The 9,405-nt window shown below is 31.8% G+C and overlaps 1 protein-coding gene across 1 annotated transcript in view; it reads left to right on the forward strand.

Annotated features, from left to right (window-relative positions):
• LOC106683707 (uncharacterized) overlaps positions 1 to 9,405 on the forward strand; it is a gene marked incomplete in the record, with an annotated part of 56,199 nt that overhangs the window by 21,754 nt on the left and 25,040 nt on the right.

Genomic DNA, 9,405 nt, shown 5'->3' on the forward strand with positions numbered 1-9,405 from the left:
AATACACCACCATATAACAAACTATTTATTAGTTTGTTATATGGTGGTGTATTATATATTGTGGATAATTTTATAAAGAAAAAGAAAAGTTAATAGTTTAAAATTTAAATAAAGAGGTTTGAAATTAAAATAAGAAAATGACCTGGGCAGAATAGCCTGCAATTAAAATTATAAATTAATGTGAGGAGAAGATTTGTATTAAAGATGTCCGTGAAGACGGCTGGAATAGACGAAAAGTTGGACTAATAAGAAATAAAGTGTTGAGACAGTATTGGATACAATTTTGTGGTTTTATTTAATAAATATTTTATTTTTGTAATGTTTAATAAATTTGTATATATTTGTCTAATTTAATTTCTACAGCCAAATAGTTATTTCTATGTATATTTTCTTATAATCTATATTTGTTTATTCACAATTTCTGATCCTTAAGTTTCTCAGTGTAATTGAAGTTTAAAATTCCTTCCCTTCTCACCGAATCCCAAACCTGGACCAGAACTGATGAAGAAAAATCACAAACATTCGGAAAACACATTTTTAAAACCTTTATTCCACATCCTGATATCCTTAACCCAATTCACCTTGAATGTATTAAAACAGAATTAATTATTCCGCTCCAAATGATCCTCCCACCTAAAGCATTCCATCCTTCAGAGATATCTAGTATCATTCAAAGATTACCTGCCCGCAAAGCTCCTGGCCACGTCATAATAATATCCCACATTGTAGAACTTCTTCTTCGGAAACCCATCCTAACATAAGTCTCCTATAATAATGTTGATCTTACCCCTGTTGAACAGATCCACTTTGACTACATCTGGACAAACGATTAACCTGCAATCCTCACACAAAACTGAAAAGACAGGAAACTGATGAGCCAAAATTGATGAGTCTTCCAAGTATAGGCAGGGGGAATAAAAAATGGCGGCTGTTTCAAAACCTTAAGAAACACTAATTTTTCATTCGGAGCTCTATATCTTAAAAACTACCAACAACACTAGAAAACCTAAGAGCACTTTATTTATAGAAGAGTAAATTTGGTGAAATATTAGCCTTAAAAGAGCTTTTTACGTCCAATAGTTCTCGAGATTTAGTTTTTTAAAAAGCAAAATTTCTTAAAAATCTACTGAAAGATTAGTAGTTAGTTTATTTATTTTGAGAAATCTATATCTCAGGAAATATGTGACATACTGATGTCTATTAGCACTCAAATTAAAGCTAGTATAATGGACTATAAAGAAGTTTATGACCTTTACCTTCGTAGGAATGGTAGTTTTCATGATATTTGCTAAAATAAATTGATTTATAGTTGATCGGACAATAAGTTTGATTTATGAAAAACTTCATTTCAGAAACCATTTGACGTACAGATGTCTGTCAGTACTCAAATTAAAGCTAGTTAAATTTACTATTAAATAGTTAATAATGTTTATCTTTGTAGGACTTGTAGTTTTTATGATATTTGACAAAATAAACTCACAAAATGTTAATTTGAAGTTGAAAGGAATATGGTCCGGGTGCGGTCAGAAAAACTCAAATAGTAGAATTATGAATAGTAGAATAGTAGAATTAGAATAGACGTATAGTAGAACTATGTGTTTGTATCTTTTTTAGCCCTGACGAAGCCCTGCAACGTGGGGCGAAACGTTGGCTCATTAAAATAGTATAATTCTACTATTTGAGTTTTTTTTTACCGCACCCGGACCATATTCCTTTCATCTTTACACACGGTCAATCAATAATCTTCCATTAATTTGAAGTTGTTCGTATAAAATGTTGGATTTTTGAAAAAATATATCGCTAGATCCATAAGACGCACATATGTCTGCCAACACTCAAATGAAGGAAATTTAACTTACTATGAAGTAGTTTATGGCACTTATCTTCGTAGAGGTTGTAGTTTTTATGATATTCATATATGAATGCAAATTTGTCCGAACAACTATAAATCAATATAAATTAGCCAATTTCATGTAAACTATCACTCTTACAAAGATAAACATCCTAAATTACTTTATAGCTCATTAAACTAGCTTTAATTTGAGTGCTAATAGACATCTGTACGTCAAATGGTTTTTGAGATATAGATTTTTCAAAATAAATTCACTAATTACTGATCTTTCAGTACGTCCCATACAACATTTTCATGAAATGTTGCTTTTTAAAAAGCTATGTCTTGAGAACTATTTATTGTAAATAACTCTTTTAGCAAATTTTCTCATCTTTAAATGACGTTCTCGTAGGTTTTCTTGTGTTGTTCCTACTTTAAGATATAGAGCTCCGAATGAAAAATGAAATTTTATTATCGCTTTCAAGCAGCCGCTATTTTTTATTCCTCCTAAACCTATACTTGCCAGACTCATCAGTTTTGACTAGTAATTATACATAGCTTTTATCCAAGTAATCAAAAATTGTGGTGAGATAATTGCCTTTTTTCTTCTCTTGGGCTCTTGTACTATTCCATTCTTGACAATCCTCTGAGGCGCCTGAAAAGAAGATGACCACGAGACCTGCTAATGTAAAGTTACTCATTAGAGTACTACCAATGGGTTGTTTCTCTATACGCCTGTAACGCTCCAATTTAACTGAGATCAAATTTACTAAATGTACTATAATGTACGGTTGTAAATAGCAATAAATATAAATTCCTCCCCTCCTTTTTTTATATATTATTTTTTTTTTTTATAAAATTCTAGCCAGTAATTTGTTGTCTTATATTGTTTCTTTCCTTGTAGATGCAACATGTTAGCTTCATTACACTAAACTTAGACAATGGTAGTTTGGTTCAGTGACTAACTACTAATTTATATAATATATTGTAAATATACATATATAATATTATATTACTTATATATTATATTATTATATACTTCATGAATTGTTGCTTTTTAAAAAAATATATTTCGGGAATTATTGAACGTGAACAACTCTACTTTGGTTTATATTTTAGAAAATTTACTCTACTTTATGTTTTTTAGAGTTGTCAGTAGTTTTATATATATAGAGCTCCGAAAAAAAAATGAAATTTTTTTAACTTCGAATCGACCATCATTCCATATTCCCCTTAACTGTACTTTTATCTTCGTAAGAGTAGTAGTTTTCATGATATTAGACAAAGCGAATTAACAAAATGTTGATTTCTAGCTGTTCCGAGAAAAAATTATGATTATTTTGAGATATAAAAATATATCTCGTGAACCATAAGACAAAAGTTGGGCAAATATTATTCGAATGACAAGAGACGAATACTTTTTTATTCGTGAATTTTCAGCTGGAATAATCAATTATTCCTACAAAAACATATGATTAACCATCTGAATACTTTTTTATTCGTGAATTTTATACTCGAATAATCAATTATTCGTACAAAACATATGATTAACCATACGATTACTTTTTTATTCGTCGTTATTTTACACGAATAATCAATTATTTGGGCAAAACAAATCGAATAACCATTTGAATACTTTTATATTTGTCTATTTTATAGAAAAATAATCTCTTATTCGAAAAATTAAATGATTAACCATCCGAATACGTTTGCATTCGTATAAAGATGACATATTTTGTCTTACAGATATACATAGATATATTTTTATGATCGCGTATAGATTAATTTTAACTTTTCTGATTTCTAACATATAAGGGTCTATTTTTATGTTTTGGGGTATGTAGAATATGAAAATAGTATCGATTTAATTATCGCGTATCGATTTATTTTAACTTTTCTGATTTCTTATCTTAATAAAATAAATCGATACGCGATACTAAAATCAATATTATTTTCATATTCTACATATCTCAAAACATATAAAGGAACCCTAACATGTTCGGGATCAAGAAAGTTTAAATGAATCGATACGCGGTAATTAAATCGATAAAGGATCATAAAATCAATAGAATTTTGATTTTTGGCGTATATCGAAACTTATAAAGAAACCCTAACATGTTAGAAATCAGAAAAATTCATATAAATCTATAAGCGATCACAAAATCGATATCATTTCATATTTTGCATTTCTCATAACATATAATGGGACCCTAACATGTTAGAAATCAGAAAAGTAAAAATAAATCGATACGCGATCTTAAAATCGATTTCATTTTCATATTCTGCACTCCTCGATACAGATAAAGGGACCATGGCATGTTAAAAATCAAGATTGTTAAAATAAATCGATACGCGATGTTAAAATCGATAGCATTTTCATATTCTGCATATCCGAAAACCTAAAAACTGGCCCCTATGTGTTAGAAATTAAAAAAATTAAAATAAATCGATATGGGATCTTAAAATCGATAGCATTTTCGTTTTGTACTCGTCTAAATATGTGAAATGGGACTCTCATACGTTAGAAATTGAAGGAAGAGAATTTAAAAAAAAATCAAATAAATAATATGTATTCGACTAATTTTTTATTCGATTGAAATTGTATTTTAATTCGAATAAAAAAGTATTCGTCTCTTGTCGATGACCGGTGGGTTTTACGCCTTAATTTCTGAATAAACAAACAAACAGTAAATGGAAATAGAAATGAAACAACTGAATTTTTTTTTCATCGGGCTTTTGTACTACGAGACCATCATTATCAGTGTAACGAATCTAAACCAGGTTCATCTAACTTTTATCAACTGGGTCAGCTGGGGCTGATATCGCTTAGCGGTGAAGGTCAGGGTCAAGGTCACGATAATCTGTATCAGTAATGTGGGCGTGCCTAGGTCAGGATTATTTTTATTCAGTTCCTTGAACCAATTACTATTATCTGTCTTATCAGATAAATCAGATGTTTAGTGCAATCTGACCCAGAGATTCCCAATCTTTTTCTGTTGGCAGCTCTTCAAATAATCGGATTTTTTTCCGCGGCGCCCTTATTGATCAGATTCTTTTTTTAATTTTTGACTTTCTTGAAAAATTAGGAAAATTTCCTAAACTTAATGATCTTTTTACTGGAAGAGTCTTATGGAATTAGACTGGATTTAGTGAATGACACAATTCTTCCTTATTAAAATACAATAATTTATTTCAGCAACGTTTCTCCCATCTTAAGAAATAGTGTCTTAAACTTCTATCGAAGATATTCTATAAGAAATAGTGTCTGCTGATGAATGATTTTGACTTTGTTTTAAGTGATATTTGACTAATTAGAAATTGATATTTTTGACCTGGGCAGAGTAGCCTGCATGAAGTTAGAGTTGTTTAAATTATATGGTTTCAAAGTCGTATTAAGATTGTCCCTGAAGGTGGCCGGATTGGCCGAAACGTCGGACTTATAAGAGAAATAAAAGGTTTTGAGACTATAATGGATAAAATTTGAATTATTTATTAAAAAGTTACCAGTCTCAAGAAAATATTAAGATTATAAATTATTAAAATGATTGATGGGATGGATGGGCTTGATGTTCACTAAACAACTTCTCAAATCTCGAAAGAAAATTTGATATGGCGACCCTAACTTCTTGTTCAACGTTAATTTTCCAGGGATATTTACTTTTTATTAAGAGACGTGACGGCCGTGCGGGTTGTGGCGTAGGTCTTAGTGTGCTCGGTTCGGAACGTTGTGGGCTCGATTCCCACCTGAGGCTGTTGACATTCATTATTTGGCGGTCCAGAAGAATGAATCTTGACATCTAGATTGTGTATAGTGTTTAAATTATAAGTTTTTGGGCGAATATATAGGATCAATGTTTTCCACCTATCGTCATTACACTTGATTAAGTAGATACGTTGTGAAAGTTAACTGTCAAACGTTAAACGTGGCAGTTAATGCGACTGTTAATCAATTGACCTTATTGGTACTATTAACGATTAAGCTATACTCAGTACTACATTACTGCCATGTATGTAAATAGGTAGTGACGAACACTTTAGCCACTGTGATGAAAAATGTAAAATAGCGCATTCTTAAGGCGTATTCATATCACAGTTAACGAGACAGTTGCAACACTAACATTACTTGTAAGTTACATAGCATAAAAATCAGTGATGACTAAAATGACTTTATTCTAACATATTTACAAGAACTAGATGTTACTGTTACTGTTACTCAGTCTCTATCTTCTGCTTAGTTATCTAGTCTAGGAAATGTATATGAACACTTCAGAAGAGGGGGTAGGAAGAATACTGAAATAGGAGAAGGGGTTTTGACCAATCGGATAATTTTAGGAGACTAGGCGGGGCCTAGAGAGCCTATGAAATTTAGAAGTAAATACCTGGGAGGGAGAAAAAGGCGTGGCGAGAAGTTGGGTGGCCAGACTTCTAAGAAAGAGACCATGACCTAAGACCATAACTAGTGTGTACTGACTTACATATGTTAACCATAAATTAGTTTGACTGATGCAAGTCCATTGTGAGATGACAGCATGTACCTGCCTAAGTGTCAGGCCTTGCTATTAATATAGGATACTAAGGGCTTGAAAGGGCTGTTAGAAGGGTTTCAAGGGCCTTCTGGGAACCTAGTTGTTTTTATTGAGTTTCTTTTCTATAAAATTGTAAGGAAATGTGAACATATGGAACCATACGTCTAAAGTGACTGAACCTATAGTTGGGCAAGGGGCAATTGTTTAAATTTATAATACCGGTTCCTTAACTTGTACTATCAACTATCACGCCAAAGTTAGTGCGACAATACAATCATGAATGTTGCTATCAGACAGTTTCAGGTCTAACGTTTCTCCAAGACCGTGTAAAGTGGAGGATATGTTAAACGGGTATTTTTTTCAGCAGCACTGCTATTTATTGCCTGCTAACAATTTAATTCAAAATATATCGTTATATTTAATTCATCAGGGCTGTTGTGATAGAAAGCTCTGTCTTGAGGTTCGAAACGTCGGTAATCAATATATAGTCAAAACTATTTATATAAACAGCTCTAGACTGCTGCCCTCACCATCTTCACATACATCCTCTATACGCAATATTTTTAAATTGTTGTTCAAGCCAGCAACTTATGGTTAGGTGTGTTCGTTATAAATATGGGCTAGGGATTTTGTTTTACATTAAATAATTATCCTTTTCATATATTTTTAAATTCTATACTCAACATTTCTTTGCAAAGAATTATTGTAAATTTTATATATAACTGAATATAACTTATCCCTTAAGTGAATGAGGGAGATATGTAACATTTTTTGAATATTTAGCTAGTGTGCGTTAACCTTATTTTTTAATATCTTATTTATTGTTATTTACAACTGTACAGAAATATATACAACAAGTAAATTTGCTGCAAGTGATAAAATCCCATGATAGGAACATGTAGATAATCTACCCATTGAAAGAACTCCAATATCATTTCAAGAGGAGAAGATCTCGAGGCCATCCTCTTTTATTAGATAATGAAGGAGAAGTCAGGTTAGAAACAAGTGGGTTTGTGTGGTTGGGTAGTTAATCATGGAAGGATTGTTATAAGGTTCTTGCCAAATCGGCAACATATGGGACATTGAGGTCCTGATGACTTGATTTGTGACAAAGTAAGGAGCATTAATGATTTTGAACTGTAAGGATTGGATTCGGGGAGAATTCGATGGTTTAGTGGAGCCCCATAGCTCAACTCCGTATGTCCAGATAGGGCTTATTACAGTCATGTAGATCAGTTTTTTGTAATGAATTGGAAGTTTAGACCGTTTGTCTAGTAAGTGCTGTGATAGTCGGAATCGACGTGCAGTTTCCTATCTTTTCAGTCTCTGTTTTTTTTTTTTTAAATATCTTTATTTAAATTTACAACTGTATATTATACAATACATTCGGTAAATTTGATCTTAGTTAAAATAGAGTGTTAATGGGGTGTAGAGAAACTATCCATTGGTAGCACTCTAATGACATTTTACATTTCCTGGTATCTTCTTTTCAGGTGCCTCAGAGGATTGTCAGGAATGGAAGAGGGTGCAAGGTTAGAAACTAGGGGGTTTGAGTGGTTAGGAAGTTTACAATGGAAGGAGTGATGTCTGGTTCGGGCTAGATCGGTTACATAGGGAATATTAAGGTCTTTATGTATGATTTTATTTGTGACAAAGTGAGGAACATTGAGGATTTTATGACGGGCTTTCGAATGAAAAGATTGGATACGAGAGGAATTTGAAGGTTTAGCGGAGCCCTAAAACTCAACTCCGTATGTCCAGATAGGCCTTATTACAGTCATGTAGATCAGTCTTTTGTAATGTGTTGAAAGTTTAGACCGTTCGTCTAGTAAGTGCTGTAACAGTCGAAATTGGCGCGCAGTTTCCTGTCTTTTCAGCCTTGAGTGAGGATTCCATGTCAGTCGTTTGTTCAGATATATTCTTCAGTAACGGATCTGTTCCGTATAATAAGTGGTGTATTATTAAAGGATAATGTGGGGCAAGAGATCATGGGCTTATGACGAAGGGTAAATGTGATTTGGTGGGATTATTTGAATTTATTTAGATCCTCCAGTTTTGACACCATTCTTCGAGGGTGGTGATGTGGAATTGGAAGATTTGGAATACAATAGAAGTTTCATTATTCACTGACAATGAACATGTGCCATTGGCATACGTGTTGAGTACTCTAATTTTAAAATGCAATTAATAACAGAGATATTTAGATGTACAAGGAGCTATGTACACTCGAAAACATAACAAGACCCAACAAAAAAATGAACCTTTTTTTTCTTAAATTTACTATTTGTAACCCAAACCCTTCGTCCACTTAAACCATCAATTAATATAACCGAACTAATTTAAACACATGTTTTAATCAAAACAAAAGACTGCTATCATCTGGCAACGAGATCACATGCAAGAACTGCAACTAAGTCATGATTTCTGCAATTCTCTACTTCTACATCGCTGTCATGTGCAACGCTCCATTATTCACCTTAAGCAGGAATTTACTAACATCTTCAGCTGTAGTTTTTGACTTATATTCTAGTTTTAAGCCATTTTCAGATGAGAAATATTATTATTTTAATTGAATCCACGTGTTTTCTATGTGAATTGTTCCTAAAAAATAATGTATTATATATTTTAATAATTATTCTAATTTTATCACTGTAATATTCATATTTATTTTCTTTAGGTTATGATGTAGTTTAATGATATTACGTTCTTTAAGTTATCATATAGTATGATATTAGGTTCCTTAAGTTATGATGGAGTTCTATGATATTAGCTTCATTAGGCAATGATGTAGTTTTATGATATTAGGTTTTTAAGTTATGATGTAGTTCTATGATATTAGGTTATGATGTTGTCTTGTGATATTAGGTTCTTTAAGTTACGATGTAGTTTTATGATATTAGGTTCTTTAGGTAAAGATGTAGTTTTATAATATTAGGTTTTTAAGTTATGATGTATTTTATGATATTAGGTTCTTTAGGTTTTATATAGTTCTATGATATTAGGTTATGATGTAGTCTTATGATATTAGGTTCTTTAGTTATGATGTAG

This window comes from Halyomorpha halys, unplaced genomic scaffold (genome assembly GCF_000696795.3).
Source record: "Halyomorpha halys isolate HHAL.00 unplaced genomic scaffold, Hhal_1.1 Scaffold506.1, whole genome shotgun sequence".
Lineage (NCBI taxonomy): Eukaryota > Metazoa > Arthropoda > Insecta > Hemiptera > Pentatomidae > Halyomorpha > Halyomorpha halys.